Source organism: Ornithodoros turicata, unplaced genomic scaffold (genome assembly GCF_037126465.1).
Source record: "Ornithodoros turicata isolate Travis unplaced genomic scaffold, ASM3712646v1 Chromosome42, whole genome shotgun sequence".
Lineage (NCBI taxonomy): Eukaryota > Metazoa > Arthropoda > Arachnida > Ixodida > Argasidae > Ornithodoros > Ornithodoros turicata.
In genome coordinates, this window is record NW_026999372.1 from 779,026 (window position 1) to 799,510 (window position 20,485).

Here is a 20,485-nt window from a genome sequence, read left to right on the forward strand (position 1 = left end):
AATCTTGCAAGATATATTGAGCATCCGCTTTACATATATGCTTCTCTGTTTAAAAATGGTCCAAATACAGGGAATAGTCACCTTTATGTGGTATATAGATGCAGAGGCATCCATAGCATTTGAATCACTTTTCGGGGTCCATACGGATTCCATCATCTTCGCGATCTGAAAGATTCAGTCATTATCAGAATAATAAAATAATGAAGGAACAAGATTCATCAGTTGCGCCGTTTGTAATTAAAACATGAATAACGATGTCAGTTTGGAGGTTCCTCTTTGCTTCCTACGAATCGGCGCAAAATGGCGAGCACGTCTAATTATGAAAGCACACAAATAGAGCGAGCTGTCCCTTTCCGGATTTCGTTGTCCAAACAACCAGGGATCGGAACCGGTATTTTTTAGAACCCGACTCCAAAAAAGAGAAAAGAAAAGGAAAGTGGTCAGCGGTCGGGACGTTTACAGGGGTTGGAACCTTTACTTTTTTCGGTCCTGGTTTAACGGGTACTTCGGCAGTAATTTTGCTCCATGAAAGCGAGCTTACCCTCCCCGACACGGTGTTAAGAGTGTGAGATAACAGTTTCAGGTGAAAACACAAGACAAGGAATAAACACATTGATTATTTACATATTATTTTACTGCATTGTACTCTCGTGGTGTTTTGAGGAAAACAAAAATCCAAGTGCCTTTTGCCAGAACCCAGTCAGTGCCATCTTTTGCTCCGACAAAAAAAAATGGCGTCACAAAAGTCACAAACTTGTACTCGCATCTGGCATCGTACAAAAAATAAATAAATAACAAACAAAAAAAGGTCGGTCCGTGGTACAATTATTTCACCTCTGAACTGATTGCCGAACCGGTAGCAGTACTATTTTTTTTCGGTTCAGTTCCCGTTCGGTTCAGGACAAGCGAAACGACGGTTGGGGTTCGACAGAAAATAACTTTTTCCTCGGTTTTCGGTTCGGATTCACTTCCGGTTCCGATCCCTGCAATCAACGTGGTGAGAAGGAAGCTGCGACTTGGCTAAGGCACGTAGGGATGCACACCTTGTCGGAAGGAACGGCTTGTTTGACTGTTATCACATATCTGCTCATATCTTATATCTGCTTCTGATGACTCATATCTGCTTCTGATGTTTGAATCGGCTACAACCTTCAACCGTTATCTGCTTTGGAGCGGGACCGGCTTGCAACCTATCTTCCTGATACCGCTTCTGTCCAGATTCTTCAGATATCAAGATTGTGGTAGCAGCATTGTGCGCCTGCAGAACCTACAAAAGGACGCTACACCCCTGAGACCACTGCAGTCAGCGGCTTGTTTGACTGTTACTAATATCTGCTTCTGTTGTTTGAATAGGTAAGCACGTATAACCAGTAGTCATCAATTTGTAGTGGTTATTGGCGCCACTGACTGCATCATGAGTGACTGTATTAGTTGCAATAAGGCTTTGCCTGTTGATGGTCATATGTTGTGCTGTGCAAACTGCAAATATGGGTACCATTTAAATTCGCAATGTTCTGGTGTGAATGACAAGACTTTTCGGTCAATGCGTTTTCTAAAGCGGCAGGAAAGGGTCTGTCGTACGTGTCGGGTAAATCAGACTCGTTCAGGGGATACTAGCCAAGGCGCCCAACTAGCTGCGGCTGCTAATCAGAGTATGAACGATTTTAGAGGTAGCATTGATAAGATTATGGCTGAAGCGTTGTCAGTTAAAACACGTGTAAGACAAATTCCTCAACTGAGTGAGAAAGTCGAGGACCTCGTATCACTAAAGCCCGTAATTGAAACAATCCTACCTATCAGGGACACCATCAATGAGCTTAAAAGTTCAGTTACCTTCCTCTCTGCAGTTTACGGTGAGGTTCATGGGACAGAAATCAAACACAAGAGTGACATAACTGACTTCTGAAAGAAGGTAAACCATCTGCAAGATAAGGTGAAATTGCAGAATTCTCTAAATGAAAGTGAAGAGTACAGTCGAAATTTGAATCTAGAAATCCATAGTGTTCCTGTTGAGGCGAATGAAAACATAGATGACATAGTCGAAGACATTGCTAAAAAAACTTGGTATGTCTGAATTTAAACCAGAACATGTGCAGGCTGTCCACCGCCTTCGAGTGAAAAGCGACAAGGTACCGCCAATACTAATCAGATTGATCTCTTCGGCAATAAGAAACACGTGGCTGCGGAAAAGAAAGCTTGTCCGTTTGCTGTTCGAAAAAGGTGATCTGCCATTTCCGTTGTTTATCAATGAGAATCTAACACGCTTCTACAGAGAACTATTGTGGATGGCCAAACAACGCGCTAAAGAGTGTGCATACAAGTTTGTATGGGTAAAAAATGGAAAGATTTTTGTGAAGAAGGATGAAAAAGGTTCGATATTGCGCATTACCTCTCAGAGTGATCTTGTTAAAATTGTTTGAACGATATGGATCTATGTACTGCATGGTCTAGCTTCAATGAATTGCCACAGAAGGTAAACGTTTTTAAGACTTCTGGAACTTCTGTTGGTGTTTTGCACATTAATATCAGAAGTATGCGTAGGCATTGAGCGTTATTGCAAGTTACAATTAGCAAAGTGAAAAACTGGGTCGACGTTTTTGTTATAACGGAAATCAACGTTTCCGCTGCTGAATTAGATCTCTATCAGATTCCTTGTTACTCATGTTTTTCGTTCACGGGGGAGAACAGTCGTTGGGGCGGTATAGCTGTTTTTGTTAGAAATGGTATTCTTGCTAGCATAGAGCCAACCATGTGTAAATGGATGGAGTGCGTGGCCTTAAAGGTAACTACAGACATTGCTTCATTTCGTTTGTTAGCCATATACCGGCCACCTAAGAGCAATATAAGTGTATTTGTCAGTGAGTTAAGACAGCTTCTTTCTAGTTTTTCATCCGCTGACATATGTATGACTGGTGATATTAATATTGATGTTATGAAACGTGAAAAATCTATTGTATGTGATTATTTGAATATTCTTGCGGATTTTGGTATTTCTTCATTGATACAAGTACAGACTAGGGTTGAGCTTCTGGGTGATCATCTTGTTTCTTCTTCTTTAGACCATTTTAATATGAGATGTCGTGACACTTCCGTTTGGGGAGGTGTTGTTGAGGAAAAACTTTCTGATCATTTTTTTCACCTTTGCATTTATGTGTTGTCGGGATTTGTTCAAACCCCCTGCTACGATACACCAGTTTGTTACTGCTTATGTTATTGATAATGATATATTTGACAGACATCTAGCATCGCTTGATTGGAATCATGATTTCAAAGATTGTACGCACCTAGAAATGTGCGATATTTTAGTTGGCAAGTTTAGAAAATGTTATGACATATCGAAAAGGCGAGTATGATTCCACAAGCGGAAGGTTGAAAATGCGTGGCTTGATAATATCCTTGCTCTAATTAAGCAAAAGAAAATTTTGTGGCATAGGTGTAGTAATAAGTTGCTCCTCATGATCCGAGCCCGTTCATACACTTTCCCGCGCCGTGCTCTCCGCAGCAAGGATGAATTAACCAGGGAGACGACTTGGTCGGTAGCGAAGGAGGCACAAGTATATTGTGTCAGAATAGCAAAATCACTTGTTACGCGACATGACAATAACGGCGCTACCAAAGCGTCGGAGTAGGGGCTGCGGGGGTAGGAGGGTTCATCCACTCAGCCGATGAGGGATGCAATTTGGCCGTCTACTCCAACTCTGCAGCCAAAACTGCCCAGCGAACTCTCGCTGGCTTCCGCCAAACCTCGGTTGTCCTTGGTGGCTTAACTGGCCAACACCGGTTCCGTGGTTGGCGCCCTTGAATCCCTGCCTTGAGGGACAAGAGGGATTCCTTCCCTATTATACTTTCGTCGTGCGATGGGGGTTTAGAGTCTCTCTAATGAGTGAAAGCCGACGTTCTGGAGCCACCTCTCCGCATCGCGGTGTATGCATAGGCGACAGGCGACCCACACTTACACCTCCGGCCGAAGATTGTTGGTCCGACCACCAAAGGGTCGACCAACGTACATGACAAAATAGTGCTGGTCGCGAGTGCTACCACAAGTTCCACGAATATAGTTCGATAAATGCATATAGGTAGTTCAGTTCACACACAGGAAACGCACGCACAAACAAAAGGTTCGTTCAGTGTTCTTGAATACAAGGAGCGCCTCGCTGACTTACAAGCACTTCACACACAAGAGCATGAAGCTCAGTCTCTTCCGCGCCCGCGAGTGCGTGAGTGAGTCTTTCACGTGTTGATCCCAGTTTTCATTATCTAACCGAGAGAGCGCGTCGGCGTTGCCGTGCGATTTTCCTTTTCTGTACTTTACAGTGACGCGGTACCGTTGAAGAGCGAGAGCCCATCTGATCAACTTGGAATTGTGGGGCATGCTCGCGGTGACGTACGATAGCGGGTTGTGATCCGAAATCACGAACACTTCAGCGCCGAACAACCAGTTGTCGAAACGCTTTAGTGCCCACACTATGGCGAACGCTTCCTTTTCGATTGTTGACCATCGTCTTTGGGTAGGAGTGAGCTTGCAGCTGGCGAACTCTATTGGTACCTCTGTATCCCCTTCCATCTCGGCTAAACAGGCTCCGACGGCATAGTCGGACGCGTCGGTATACAACCAGTATGGTTTCGACAGGTCAGGGGTTGCGAGAGCGGTAACTGAACACAATGCGTTTTTCAGCCCGTCGAATGCATTTTGTGCGCTTTCTGACCACGGTACCACGTTTGGTGTCCCCTTGCCGGTCAACTCTGTGAGGGGTAACGCCAGTTCGTTCTGCATACTTGGGTATATATTCCCTGTAGTATCCGAAAAGGCCTAACGCACTTCGTACGTCACGCTTGGATATGAGCCGCTTTAACCCTCTAGTTGTAGCCAGCTTCGACGGGTCGGGCGCGTGTCTGCCCGAACCAATTACATCCCGAGGTACGGTACCGATGGCTGTGCTATCTGACATTTGTCTCCCGCAATCGTGAACCCGGCCACCAGCAATTCACTGAAAACTTCGCGCACGTGTCTCACGTGGTCCTCCCACGACTCCAAACAAATCGCGATATCGTCTAAGTACGCCGTCGAATATTCTCGATGACGGCGCAACAATACGTTCACAATGCGCTGAAATGTAGCAGCGGCATTCCTCAGGCAGAAGGGCATTACGCGCCATGCAAACTGGCCTTCGAGCGTGACAAATAACACAATTTTTGAGAGTCCTTAGCCAACGGCACCTGCCAATACTTTAAAAGCGATAAAACCCCCGTGCCGGGGAACAAGTCAACAGACGACACAACACACAGGCACAGACTGACGAACAAGGATTTATTATCAAACTTGGTTTATATCCTCTAACCTAACCAACAACGCCCTCTTCAGCAAGTTCCCAGTACACCCCCAGCATGCCTAGTGACTTTATCTTTATCAAAAGTATAAGACTTATCTTGCGTCCCTCCTGTTTGAATCTTCCAAAAACTTCTCGACTGGAGCAGTTATCAGCACTGAAGGCACACTCACGCACCTGGACCCCGCATTTTTTATACTTAAAGCTTCACGATATAATAAAGCACCGCCCTTATTACTCTTATATAAAATTTTTGTCTCATGGAATTTTGCAACACAACCCTGGCACCTTTTTAAATGCTCAACCAAGTTTCCATACCCCCTGCTAACCGAATAACGATGTTCCTTTAACCTAACATTAATGCACCGGGATGTTTGCCCAATATATTCACGCCCGCAACTAAACGGTATGCAATAAACAACCCCAACTATACAGTCCACAAACTGATTTTCATGACTTATAGAGCACCGAGGTAACTGCTCCTGATTTACCTTCCTAATCAGTGATCTTAAGCCGGGTTTTTTACGAAAGACTACTTCAACATTGTACTTGCTAGCTACTTTTTTATCCTGTGAGAGGCTTTATGGGTATATGTAATTACCCCAAAGTTCCTTCTTTCAGGGCTTTCGCTTTTTAACCATTTTCGATACCAGGGCTTTTAACCATTTTCGATACCTGCCAATACCCTCGCCGAAGATCCACCAGCGTTATATAAGCAGCGCGACCTACTTTGTGTATCAGCTCCCGTGTCAGTTCCATCGGGAACGCGTCCTCCTTAGTCGCTGCGTTCATAGCGCGGTAATCCACGCACATACGGGTTTCCCCATTTTTCTTTGAGACACATACAATGGGGTGCGCGTGTTCACTTTCTACCGGGTATATAAGTCACTGGGCCAGCAGCTCATTCACCTGTCTCGTGACCTCGCCCTTTAGTGTTTCCGGGATGCGGTAGTGGTGTGGCCTTCTAGGCGTCTCGCCTCCCTTTAGCTCTATGCGGTGTTCCCCAACCTTCGCTACCTTTGTTTGAGTTCGGAACAGCTCACGGAATTCGCGGAGGAGAGCGCTCATTTCCCTTTTCTCCAATTTCTGGTCCGGGACGTCAATGACATCTGCCTCCTTGTCTGGCCCAGAAAGCGCATAACTAATTTCGCCGAAATCTTCCTCGCATTCGAAGAGGACCCCTACCTGTCCCACTGTCGCCTTGTTTCGCTGCCTCTTTTCACAAGCCGTTTCTGCCACTTCTGCTGCTCTAGAGAGGTCGTCTCTCAGCTGACGTAGGTACTCGGCGGGCGCTTCGCGTAGCACATCTGGGACGTCGATTTCGTCCGTCCACGAACGCTTCAGAATCGTTAAGGGCCCCGTCGGTGACCTACCGTACAGCAACTCGAACGGGGCCACGCCGATGGTGTCGTGTGGCAGTTCCCTACAGGCCCAAAGTAGGTACGGGACGAACTTGTCCCAACCCCGTCCCTCACGCTGGATTACGTGGTAAAGCCTGTTCTTAAACACCCTGTTCCAGCGCGCCGCTGACCCATTACTCGCTGGGTGCTCCGGGGTTGAAAATCTAGGAGTGCATCCTAGTCTCTTGAGCATCTCCTGGGTCATTGCAGCAGTAAAATTGGTCCCCCTGTCACTACAGATTATTTCTGGGATGCCCGTACGACTGAAAACCTCGAGCAGAGCATCGCACGTTGCTTTCGCTGTCAGTGACTTCATGCATATGACCTCGGGCCACCTTGTGTGTAGGTCTACAGCGCACAACGCGTATCTATGGCCGGGAGACGACGGTGGTTCGATTCAGGTTGGCCCGCGTTCAGAGCACGCGACCTTGGGAATGGAAGCAGGAAACGCTATTAACCAAGCCATCTTCTTTTTTTCTTTCAAACTGGCAACCGGAGTTTGTTCAAGCAAACAAAGAATTAAACGAGTGGATAAAACTAGAATGCCTTCTTTTTCGTTCAACTTATTTTACAGAATATTGCACAGGTATTTTAACATGACCGAAACAATACTATGTACATTCAGAGCAGGTGTTCGAAAAGATCGCCTCCCTCAGTCACACAAAACATGCATCTCTTAATTGTGTCCTCCGTTGCCCTCCGCAACGTGGCCGCGGGGATTCCACGGCACACTTCCGTGATACTCGCCTTAAGGGCGTCAGATGTTGTTGTCTCCTGGTCGTACACGCGATCCTTCAGATGTCCCCACAGAAAGGAATCTAACGGCGTCAGGTCTGGGGACCTCGCAGACCTCGCTTGGCTAGAGCTGTGGGTGGGTGCGCCGTCGTGCTGAAACCACAGCTTGCCAAGCCGTGCCAGTGGAACGTTGGCGCAGAACTCTTCCATGGGGCCCAATAGAATCTCATTTAGGTACCTCACCGCGGTCAGTGTCCCATCAAGGAAGACGGGGCAATGAGAGCTCCGTCGCAGATACCGCACCACACGTTGAGCGACCACTTATACTGGTGGCGCGTCCTTCCAAACCAATGCGGATTAGTAGCGCTCCAGTAATGAGCGTTATGCAAGTTCACCTGTGCGTCACGAGAGAAATTTGCCTCATCAGTCCATATGACATTTCTTAGAAACTGGGGGTTCTCATCGACGATCTGCAAAAACCAGTTGGCGTAGTTCAACCGGCTTTCAAAGTCATTTTGTTCCAACCTTCGGTGAAGTTTTATATGGTATGGATGGAGGCCTGCTTCTTTTACCACTCTAAACACCGTAGACAACGGGACGTCTGTCTGCTTGCTCGCCTCGCGGAGGCTAGCTTCAGGGTAGGCCTCAAGAAATGCCAAGATGTTGATGCGAACATCGTCTGACAGCTCGGCTGGCCTACAACGCTCCTTGATGAACCTGCCATATTGCTTCAGCGCCTCGTATTGACGGACAATAGTCGATGGGTGTGGTCTTGTGCCAGGGTGCCAACTCTGAAATATCATGAGTGCCTTTTTCTTTTTGCCCCCTGCAGCACGTAGGGCGAGGACCATGCGCGCTTTCTGTTCGTTGGAGTAGGGCATTGTTTGTCCCTCAGAGCGTTCAACAAAGAATGTCGGCACAGTGATAGCCCCCAGCTTTTCTTTCTTACTTATTGATTTAATAATCTCGCGCTCGTGGTTCAAGGTAAGCCGTGGGCAGATATCTTCCGCTTCCCGTGTTTTGTGTCGTTTCACGCCTAAAAAACAAAGAATCAAGAGATAAAGCGCCGCAGTGACCTTGCTGGTGTCCCCGCACCCGTGACAGACAACAGCATCGGCGGACGGACGGCATCAATGCTTGTTCGTCAAGCGGCCGTGAGAAAGCGCTGCAATGAAGCGCTCTTTTCGCGCGACGGAAACTGATTCCGTCGTAGTTTCGGAACTCCGGGCCCGGGAAAAAAGACTCGTATAAGCTAGAGAGTTCCAACACACTGCGTTCGCTTTCTCATGTCAATGCCCACAACTTCACAGTTGACATCTCCGGTGTGATCCTCCTAATTAAAAAGTTAGAAAATTAAATTAATTAATTAATCAGTTAATTGCGGGACAAAAAATACCATTAAATGTTCCAGGTCACTGGTAACACTATGCACTTGGTTTCATTCTTCTGCGATGATTCATTATTTTTAAAGGTGGGGTCAATCTTAAATGGAACACCCTGTATACTCTTGGTTGGCCAATTTTTTAAGTAATGGAACTCAGGTGGTTTTTGTGGGTGGTGCATTTAATGACGTTGTAGCAGTAGACATTGGTGTTCCACAAGGTTCTGTGTTAGCTCCCTTATTATTTAATTTCTACGTGAGTGATTTATTTCGTGTTTTGAAGTTTTGTAAAGTATTTCAGTATGCCGATGACACTTTATTGGTAGCGGCGCACGTATCTCAGCATGAGGTCATTCGGTTGCTACAGATTGATGCCACTACTGTTCGTAACTGGTTCTGTGACAGCGCTATACAGTTGAATATTGACAAAAACCCAGCTCATCTGCTTTCGCAATCCCTGTAAGAGCTTTGATGACACATGCTCTATTGTTTTACCTGGCTCAAAACTGGGGGTGTGCAAATACTGGAAATATTCCATATTCGTACCGAATAACATTTCATCGAATACTCGAATATATTCTAAATTCCACAAGCTGGCTTCAACTCACGCCACTGAGCATTTGGCGAAGCCTACTTTACTTATGTGCGCCTCAAATATATCCTGCAAGGTGGCTTCGCCTCATGGTTCTGAGTGTTAGGTGAAGCTTACTTGACAGATTTGTCCGTGCGAACTTGACGATATCCTGCAAGTTGGCTTCGCATCATGTCTCCAAGCATCAAGCGAGGCCTAGTTTACGCTTCTGTCAGCGCTGCAGGGTTGCAGGCGTGGTTTAAAAGTGCGGTTTGAGGGATCACTGAAAATGGTCACTTTCGAGAAATATTTTAACAAATGTTGGCAGGGATGTTTAAGTTATTTTAATTATTTTGAGCTTTGGCTGGACCAGCTATGACGCCATAGAAAGAGGGATTTAATCACATAGCCAGCTATGTTATGTCTGGAATTACAATGAGGGCAATTCTAGCGCACACCTATTCATCAATGATATATTGTGAGAGCTTTATTGGATAGGTCAGATCGCCAGGGATGCTGACCGGAAAAAGCCATCGAATCTCGCGCCGCGGGCTACAGGGCACCAGTCGACAATAGCGATGCGTCTGCATCTCATTAATTATCACATCTTCCCCGGGCCTGAGACGAAGACGACATCCTGGCGAAGATCCGAACTGACGTCAGGGGGGATGCAGGGCTTGAGACGTGTGACATGGACGGTCTCAGTGCCCCGATGGCGACGGTCGGGTGGTAGACTGATAGGTTCGACAGTGTAGTTGACGTCCGAAACACGACGCAGGACTCGGTATGGGCCCAGGTACCGGCAGATAAGTTTTTCGGAGAGCCCTGGTTTTCGAATTGGTGCACACAACAACACTTCAACACCGGACAGAATTCAACGTGCTTGTGATGTTCGTCATATCTCCGTTTAGCTTGAGCCCGGCAGTCGAACGTGCGATAACGGGCTAGATGTCGGCATTCCTCTGCACGTGTGACAGCGTCGGCGAGTGTGCTATTGTGGTCTGTGTCCGGGGTGCCGGGAGGGGGGGGGGGGACAAGTTGGTGCTGTTGAGTGATGACGATAGTGAGGCTTGTAGGAGGGCTATACGCTATACGAGCGTTGCGCGCATCCTGAAGCGTCTGGCACAGTGTAACGATGTCGGAGATCGAGGGTTGGGGCCTTAGAGACAAGGAGTTGGAAGGCGTCTTCGCGCAGTCCCTTGATGACGTGCTTTATCTTATCAGCTTCGGACATGTTAGCGTCGATTTTGGCGCAAAGAGAGATGACATCCTCGATGTACGACGTATATGTTCGTCGGGACCCTGTGTTCGATGCGAAAGCTTGTGTTCGGCATCGGCTTTGCGATAGGCAGGCGGTCGAAGAGTTCGCGAATGCCAGTGGAAAAAGCATCCAGTCGGTTAAAATCCGCTTTATGGTTCAGAAACCACGTCTTGGGTAAGTCGGTTAAGTAAAACACGACGTTGTTAAGTTTTGTGGCATCATCCCACTTGTTGTGCCGACTGACCCGATCGAAGGTATTGAGCCATTCGACAATATCGAGAGAGTCAGTTCCAGAGAAGGACGGTGGGTCCCGGGGCCTGAGGGGCGGTGATGAAGGCCCAGCAGAGTCACCCGAAGGGCGTCGGGTGGTCACCGACTGCGGAAGGCGGTGGCGACATTGTAGGCAGTATCCTGCGGGAGCGAAGCTCCAGGGTAGAATATTAGGAGTAAAGGCGACGATCAGGCGCACCTCCACCCAAACTGTGAGAGCTTTATTGGATAGGTCAGATCGCCAGGGATGCTGACCAGAAAAAGCGATCGAATCTTGCGCCGCGGGCTACAGGGCACCAGTCGACAATAGCGATGCGTCTGCATCTCATCCATTCTCACAATATGTGTATAGCTCGCAGTCAGTCTCACAAACTGTGCACAAGGTTTCAATGCAAGCTTTTGCTTACTATTCAGCAATAAGCACACACTTTTGTGTGGTATTCGACATTATTCGATTGACTACTATTCGAAGATTTTACTGTTCGATTCGTATTCGATTCGAACCCAAAAAATTACTATTCGCACAGCCCTACTCACAACCATTGACGTATTCATGAACTATCAAGTACATTGGCTGTATTTTGATTCGGACATGACATGGAATTCTCAGTTATCGTTTGTATAAACAAAATACGGTAGCCGACACTGAAGATTTTTGTTTAAGCTTAATTTCTACAAGCTTTCGCGTGGAGGTCCACGCTTACTCAGGTACAAAGAGAAGTGGTGACACACATAAGTATATATAGTATAGACATATACACGACTAAACGCACTGCTGTACAAAGAAAGGGAAGAGGAAAGGAGATATGGTGCCACAATGTCTGTGTACAATGAATAGCTGGGCAGACGGATAAGTGACCTCTAACCGTTTAAGAACAGTAAAAGGTGTTGTTGTGAACAAAAAAGGCTCGCCAACCCAGTTTTCGCGGAAGGGGGGTCAGGAGTATGGGAAACGAAGTGGCCCTGAATGGACAAAAGGGAAGGTTACGGATTATCTAAACGGCGTACCAGACGATGACTGAAAGTGGGGATCAAGAATTGTGCACAAATAAATATAGATATATAGCTATTAAATTTACATAAGCGGATATAACGAGCCAGGACCTAAGATTCAGGACCATTTGGTGTGAGACACTTGAATTGCGAAATTAAGTAGGACTCTCTATCTTACGTTTAATGTCGGTGCGGAACCCAGATTCTAGCAATATAATTTTCAAATCAGTTTCAAAATCGTGATTAGGTTGATTGAAGTGAATGGCGACAGGAGTTTGGCGGGCATTTAGGATATCAAATTTGTGGCCATAAAATCTTTTTCTCATTGTGTTGGAGGTTTCACCGATGTATTGTGAATTGCACTTGCAGCAGAATATCAAGTAACAAATATTGGGTGAATTACAGTGGAGTGAATGACGAATTTTCAAACAGAAGTCACCCAAAGTGCTACGGGCAATTATTAATTATTATTAATTAAAATTATTATTAATTAACCTAATTATGCCAATTTATTCATGGGTCGTTTTGAAAACTCAGCCCTCAATTCTTTCCCCCTTAAGCCACTTATATATCTCAGGTTCATCGACGACATTTTTGTCCTCTGGTCTGGTGATGAGGCATCTGCATAGCAAAATTAAATTTACCTGTAACTATTCAAGGTCATCCATCAACTTCCTTGATGTGACAGTGTCATGTAAATCTTGTAGGCTGACCGCTGAACTATACAAGAAACCAACGGACGAGCGCCAATATCTCCACTATGAAAGCTATCATCCCAATCACCAGAAAAGCAGTATTCCATATGGTCAGTTCTTGCGCCTGAAACGAATCTGCTCAGATCAGACTGATTTTGTAAAACATGCTCAGCAAATGGTATCTGATTTCGAAAAAAGAAATTACCCATTTGAACTCATCCATGACTCGTTTGCCAAATCATCTAGCCTATCCAGGGAGTCCTTATTCACCCCGAAACGAAAAGAGGACTTGAGTAATGTAGTTTTATCCACCACATATCATAAATCACTTGTCAATACCAATTCCATTCTTAGACGCCACCTCAATATATTACATGCTGACGAGCAATTAAAGGAAATTTTTCCCACTCCCCCATTAGTAGCATTCCGTAGATCGAAAAATTTGCGCGACATCCTCACGTCATCATGCATGATGAAGCGCTCGCCGGGTTGTTATCCCTTTGGTAGTACACGGTGCCAGACCTGTAAATTTATCGCGCCGTCCACCATTGCCCGTAGCACCTTGGGTGACTTCTGTTTGAAAATTCGTCATTCACTCCACTGTAATTCACTCAATATTTGTTTCTTGATATTCTGCTGCAAGTGCAATTCACAATACATCGGTGAAACCTCCAACACAATGAGAAAAAATATTTTATGGCCACAAATTTGATATCCTAAATGCCCGCCAAACTCCTGTCGCCATTCACTTCAATCAACCTAATCACGATTTTGAAACTGATTTGAAAATTATATTGCTAGAATCTGGGTTCCGCACCGACATTAAACGTAAGAATAGAGAGTCCTATTTAATTTCGCAATTCAAGTGTCTCACACCAAATGGTCTGAATCTTAGTCCTGGCTCGTTATATCTGCTTATGTAAATTTAATAGCTATATATCTATATTTATTTGTGCACAATTCTTGAATCCCCACTTTCAGTCATCGTCTGGTACTCCGTTAGATAATCCGTAACCTTCCCTTTTGTCCATTCTGGGCCACTCGTTTCCTATACTCCTGACCCCCTTCCGCGAAACTGGGTTGGCGAGCCTTTTTGTTCACAACAACACCTTTTACTGTTCTTAAACGGTTAGAGGTCACTTATCCGTCTGCCCAGCTATTCATTGTACACAGACATGTGGCACCATATCTTCTTTCCTCTTCCCTTTCTTTGTACAGCAGTGTGTTTAGTCGTGTATATGTCTATACTATATATACTTGTGTGTGTCACCACTTCACTTTATACCTGAGGAAGCGTGGACCTCCACGCGAAAGCTTGTACAAATTAAACTTAAACAAAAATCTTCAGTGTCGGCTTCTGTATTTTGTTTATGTGATCTACAGGACATGACTCCCCTCTTCGTATACGCTTATCGTTTGTATGTAAGCGTGTTTGGCAAACGTCCTGCGTACTTTTTCTCTTAGGTATGTAACGCCTTCGAGAGTTCGTAGGTCAGTGCTAGATGCTCTCGGTTACAGTATATTACGATATGGTATAACATTGTTCGCACATTGTAGTGAAACTTGGAAATTAAGGTTAACAACATTCTTAGAAGCTGTCTCAAAAGTGTTGCTTATAAAAATTGCTGCATGGGGCATTCTGGGGACCTTCTTCGAGATCTGTCTTTTGCATCTTTTGGTAATCTTTTTAAATCAACCATTGTACTAAATCACTTTTGGGAATCTTCCTTCAAAATACCTGTCACGGTGAACCATTCAGTGAGAACAAAATCATTTAATGTTGTTGTACCATTCTCTTTCACTAGGTATGGGCTTTTTCGAAGAGTATGTTATGTCCCTCGCGTGTTTAACGATCTTCCTTCTCAGTTTTTAACGATCCAGTCCAAGTCAGATTTGAAAACGTCAGTGCGTCAATTATATTATTGCGCCTAATTAGCGTACTATGTAGCTGTATTTGGTCTATTTTTTCTAGCTAAGTTGTGTTTAGTTGTCTTGCTGTTGACTGCCTCCACGCCCAGCGTCACAAGGCCTTCGGCTTAGACGGGCCTGCTTTGTGTTTTGATTTGATTGACAAGGAATAAAAAATATTATTATTATTAACGCTTCACTGACAGCCCAGTGCAAAGCCAGTCAAGTGTATAAGGAAAAAAAATTCGCAGGAGCTCTTTGGCTGCACGTATAGCATATGTATACTTACTTCAGTGGCAGTGCTACTTCAATGAACATGTACTGATCACATCCTGTGTTACAGATTGCAATCTTCAGCCTGCGTGCCCTTGTTATCTGACACACAAACGGTCTTCGACAACCTGATTATCAACATGTTCTGAGTCGTCGCAGCTACGTTGTTGCAAGCACCATTTCCGTCATCGAAAGCATAAAAGACGCATCTGCTCTGCGCTCGTCCTTACTTCAGTGGCAATGAACATGTACTGATCACATCCTGTGTTACAGGTGAGAACCACCAACTTGTAAACTTCCATATAGTATTGCACAGCACTGCCGCTGAAGTGTTGCTTGGTGTTTCTTGTTGTGTGAACTATTATTGACGTACGATGTCGAGCAAAGAAATCAAAGAGCTAATCAAAATCATTGATGATTTCAAAAGAAAATGCGTGCTGATCGCTCCCTAAAGGACGCCATTCAATCCTGCCAAGATACCTTGTCGGAATGCAAAAACGACATCAAAGAATTAAACGCATTGCGTAGCGAAGTAGCTGATATCAAGCGTGAGAATGCTGAACTTGAGGATTCCGTGTATAAGTTACAGCAAGAATTGAATGCCATCGAGCAATATCAGAGGTTAAAGAACCTCGAAATCAGAGGCGTACCCAAGGACATCCCAAGTACAGCTAATGTTGTGAAATCAATTGCTGAAGCAGTAAAAGTGAAGCTTGAAGATCATGATATCGAAGTATGTCATCGCGTCCCAACAAAACAGTCTACTCAGAAAATATAATTGTCCGCATGATTTCTCGTGCTAAAAGGGATGAACTTTTCCAAATGTCAAGGAAAGTGAAACTGACTTGTTCTTCTTTGGGACTGCCTGGTGGTGATGTGAAGATATTCATTAATGAGCACTTGTCGCCTGCTAACAAGCAAGTATTAGGCGCGGCGGTAGCACATAAGAAAGAAGTTAACTGGAAACACCTTTGGACCCGCAAAGGGAAAATCTACGCGAGAAAATCTGACGATTTTCAAGTTCTGCATATTAAGACCAGAGAAGACATCGCTCTTATGACTTAGGGTGTTCGTGACGATGTGAAGCCTCATAATTTGTTCTCCATCTTCCTTGCAAGACCTTGATGAGAATTATTTACGGTCTGCTTTTTCTTATTTTCATTTAAATGTCCGAGGTTTAAATAAGCATTATGATGATCTGTCCATATTACTTACGGCACTAACAAACAGGATAACAATCTTCGATCTATCCGAAACATGGTTAAAAAAGGATAATGAGCAGTACTTTTCGTTTAGTAGTTATCTCCTGGAATGCTCTAATCGTGTGTTGGGGCTCCACGCGGCGTTGCACTACTTATTGATGATTCCTTGACTTATCATTTGAGAGATGACATAAACCTAGGCTGTGATTTATGTGAAACTTTGTTCATCGAAGTTCCCTCTGAGCGCTTCAGGAAAGAGTCATTGCTTTTCAGAGATAAGAACGTCATAATAGGTGTGATATATCGGTCTCCCCAGAGCAACATGAGTCACTTCCTGGAAAGACTAGATGCTACTCTTGATAGGCTTTTTCGGAACCAGTACAAGATCTTAATTATGGGTGACATAAATATCAATTTATTAGGTAAAGGTCAGTCAACTTCATATCTAAATATATTACTCGCCAATAGCACTGGCCAATGGATTCAATGCCCTACTCGTACCCAAGTTGGCATACTGGTACCCTCATAGATCATATCCTGTCTAACATTCATTCGGACTCCTTCACTGTCAGAGTGTTGCCCTGCGATATGTCCGACCATGACATCATCTTTGCGATTGAGAAGAAACGTTGTGTGACAAATAGTTCTCTTACGTTCTGTGACTTCTCATTAGCTAGGTCATATATCGAGAGCGTCAACTGGTCTTTCGTGGATGCAGACACATGTGCTACACGTAAATTTAGTACATTTCATAAAGTACTTACTCAGTGTATCGGGGCATCGTCAAAGCTGAAAAGATATTCTAAAAGACAGACCAAAAGGAAACCGTGACTAACTACCGGGCTCTTACAATGTGTAAAGCGTAGATCAAATTTGTATAACAAACATCGTCTGAACCCTGATAACACAGGGTTGAGAGAGAAATACGTAACATCACTAGCAAACTTCTACGCATAGCTAAGAGAAACTACTCCTACCAAAATTTAAGGAAGCTTTTGGAGATTCACGCAAGTCTTGGAACTTAGTAAATTGCGCTCTTGGGAAAAGCAGGCACTCAAACGCCATTTCAAGCCTTGCTGATGATTCAGGGAACATTCTTGACAATCAAGTAGCTATATGCAATCTATTAAATAATTACTTCTAAATGTCGCTGCGTTCGTACCTTCAGACAACGCTAATTCTGAGCTAGGTCACATTTCCTTCTCGTAACCCCCACACATGTGTTTCTTCTCCCCTTGTTGTCCAGAAGAAGTCCAGTCGGTCATTTACAATTTGAAAAACACGGCGGCTTCAGGATATGACCACATATCTGTGGAGTTTCTTAAAAATGTGGCTACACTGATTTCAACGCCTTTGTCCGCCATCATCAATTCATTATTTCATGAAGGATCGTACCCTGATGAGTTAAAGGTCTCGAAAATCTGCCCAATTTTTAAGAGCGGTAGTCGTTTATCTCCCGGGAACTACAGACCCATCGCGATTCTACCCACTATCGGTAATATATTAGAACGCCTAATACTATCCAGATTAGAGGATTTTTTCCAGAGGCATTCCTTGATATCGGATAACCAGTTTGGTTTTGCCGGAACAGGTCGACTGAAATAGCAGCCCTCTCGGTCTGCGAGTTGATTAAGTCTAATATTGAGACTAAGCTCCTAACCACGGGCGTGTTCGTTGACCTTCGGAAAGCGTTTGACACGATTGCCCATCCATTACTTTGTTCGAAATTAGAACGATATGGAATTCGAGGCGTAACTCTCAAACTTATATCCAGCTACCTGTCTAATCGAAAGCAATTTGTTTAACTTGGTGATGCCTCTTCACTGTTGGCAACATTTCGGCGGGTGTCCCCCAGGGTTCCATTCTTGGGCCGTTTCTCTTTTTCCCGTACATAAATGACCTGGTATCTTATCTGAACGAGCCAAGAATTCTGTACGCGGACGATACTTCCATATTTCTGCAGAGTTTGATATAAACGATTTATTCTCACGCGCAAATAATACACTATCAAGGCTTCATTTTTGGCTGACTTTTAATAAGTTAGAGATTAGCCCGTCCAAGTCTTCATATGTCATCTTCAGGTCCCCCCATTATTCACGGGTAGTTGTAATAGTGACTTGGTACTTGGTCCTCATACTATTGCTAAACGCTCCTCAACGAAATTTCTGGGCATAACACTTGATGAGCACTTGTTATGGCACGACCATGTGTCACACGTGTGCAACAAAGTTTATTCGGGTACTTATGCAATAAGTTGAGGTTCCTCGTGCCGTCACGAGTTCTAAGAAGTTTACATGTCTCTTGTTCAAAGCCATATTTCCTATGGTATCGCATGCTATGCCCTAACATACGATTCCACAATTAAGCCTGTGCATGTTGCCAGAAAAAGGCATTACGAGCGATGTTAGCTACGCCAAATAATGAAAGTATTACTTTTGCATTAAATTGTTCAATATCCTGAGGTAAAAGTTTTACTTAAGCGCAGGTTATGGACCATCGTTTACAAACTGAGAAAAACTTATGTTCTTTACCATTACTTACCATTTATTACTCTGAAGAGTCGTGAATGTACCATGCCACTAAGAAACCACGGACCGTTTCCCTAGGTTTACCTAAGATAAGGACCAACTACGGCTACTTTTCTTTTCAATATTACGCTGTCAAGTTATGGAATTCACTGCCAGTGCATTACAAAGCAGCACATCAGTACATGTCCTTAAGACACAACTCATAATTACTTTACGCTTCAAGCTACAAATTAGCTGCTATCTTGGATTGACATTAACTGAATATTCTCATGTTACGGAATAGATCACGTTGTACTTACAAATTCATGTGTTTTCTCGTTTGTGTCTTGCATATATATTAGTTCTATTTATTTCTGCGCACGATTTGTTGGGTTGCAGCTTGTACTCATGAGTTCATTGATGTGTAATCCGCAGTTACTGTTTGCCGCATATTTGAGCTACCAATTTGAGTACGGATCAGTTACACGCGAATAGCGTCTGATCCTTCAAGGTCATTCCTTATGTAAATGATGTGCATTTGTTGATGAAGAGTCCGAATTCCGTATGTAATGCCAATAAAAGAGCTTCTCTCTCTCTCCCTATATATATATATATATATATATATATATATATAATGCAGGAAAAAAAGCTATTAAAGAAACAAATAAATGATACTAGACGTGTTTGAAATTCAAACTTACAGATTAACATGGCTTCTATGGCTGCACGCAGAGAAACAGATACTCATGGAACGATGCGGCAGCACCAGAGGACACGTGTTTCGCCGTGTTTGCGACTCGTCGGCCCTGGGTAGCTGCGCATCGTTCCGAACTGGCAAACCAGGGGTCACTCAGCGAGCGATATACACCTGGGAGGGTGTCTGAGCACTCCTCAATGCCACAGTGCAAGCCAGTGAATTGTAATGCAGGAAAAAAAGCCATTAAAGAAACAAATAAATGAAACTAGACGTGTTTGAAATTCAAACTTACAGATTAACATGGCTTCTATGGCTGCACGCAGAGAAACAGATACTCAACAGAGTATCTGTTTCTCTGCGTGCAGCCATCTTCTCATTCTTCTTCAGCCGCCTTCTCATTCTTCTTCGAGCTCATTTCACCCTTTAAGGCTGATTGCACGCTTTTCATCAGTTCATGCTATGGATAGAGGCGAGCCCATGGAGCAAACGTCTCAAGGTAACGTGGTATCCTTCTAATCCCGACTAGGTAGGCCAACTATAGACCATAATGGGAGCTGCGTGTCAAAATATTGCGCGTAACAAGATCCCTTACAAAAGAAAAAGATAGGAAAAAACATGTTGTTTGATGTAGATGAGATGCTGGTCAGCCACCTGTTACTGACGTACGCCTTTATTGCACGAGGCTCCTTACCACACCATACCTTATGATGCAGTGATACGAAATCTACTGCCTATTTTATGCCCTACGGATGTGTTTTGTGTAGGTAAGACCCCGCTGCTGCTAGAAACGACATCGTTAACATCACAATATAGTTCTTCACAGCCTGCAAACACAATATACCATTGACAAAGTTTAAAGGGACTATTGCATATGAAAACATGTGGACATGAACTATACTGTAATCTTCGACTGCATATCAGAAGAAGGAATGCCGACTTCCAAAAGAATGAGTTCTATAACCTCTGGACGCGCAAGAAATTTCTTGCGATGTCCTCCTCCTTACCATTGTTGCGATGACCAGCTGCATCAGCTATTCCGTGCTCACATTGGCCGTTCATTGTACTTCGCCACAATCTGAAGGCTGATTGAGATTACTGCATTTACGGCTGCCTACAGCGTCTTACGTGTGCCGTTGTTCCATACAAATGATGTTCGGTTGCCATGATTCGCTGTTAGCGGCCGTAACAGGCAAGCGCAGCCGTAACCGCAGGATTGTGAATCAGCCTTAACTGGGAAGCATTCAAAAACATCCAAAGTACTCTCC

The 20,485-nt window shown here is 44.4% G+C and overlaps 1 long non-coding RNA gene across 2 annotated transcripts; it reads left to right on the forward strand.

Annotated features, from left to right (window-relative positions):
• The first annotated feature begins 1,111 nt into the window (after positions 1–1,111).
• Positions 1,112–19,711, forward strand: LOC135374078 (uncharacterized). 2 transcript variants are annotated; one of them, XR_010416746.1, is made up of 3 exons: positions 1,112–1,353; positions 14,885–15,087; positions 19,608–19,711. It is a non-coding gene; the product is annotated as an uncharacterized LOC135374078 (long non-coding RNA). The 2 variants fall into 2 exon arrangements; XR_010416745.1 differs by having other exon boundaries at positions 19,544–19,628.
• Positions 19,712–20,485: the final 774 nt, after the last annotated feature.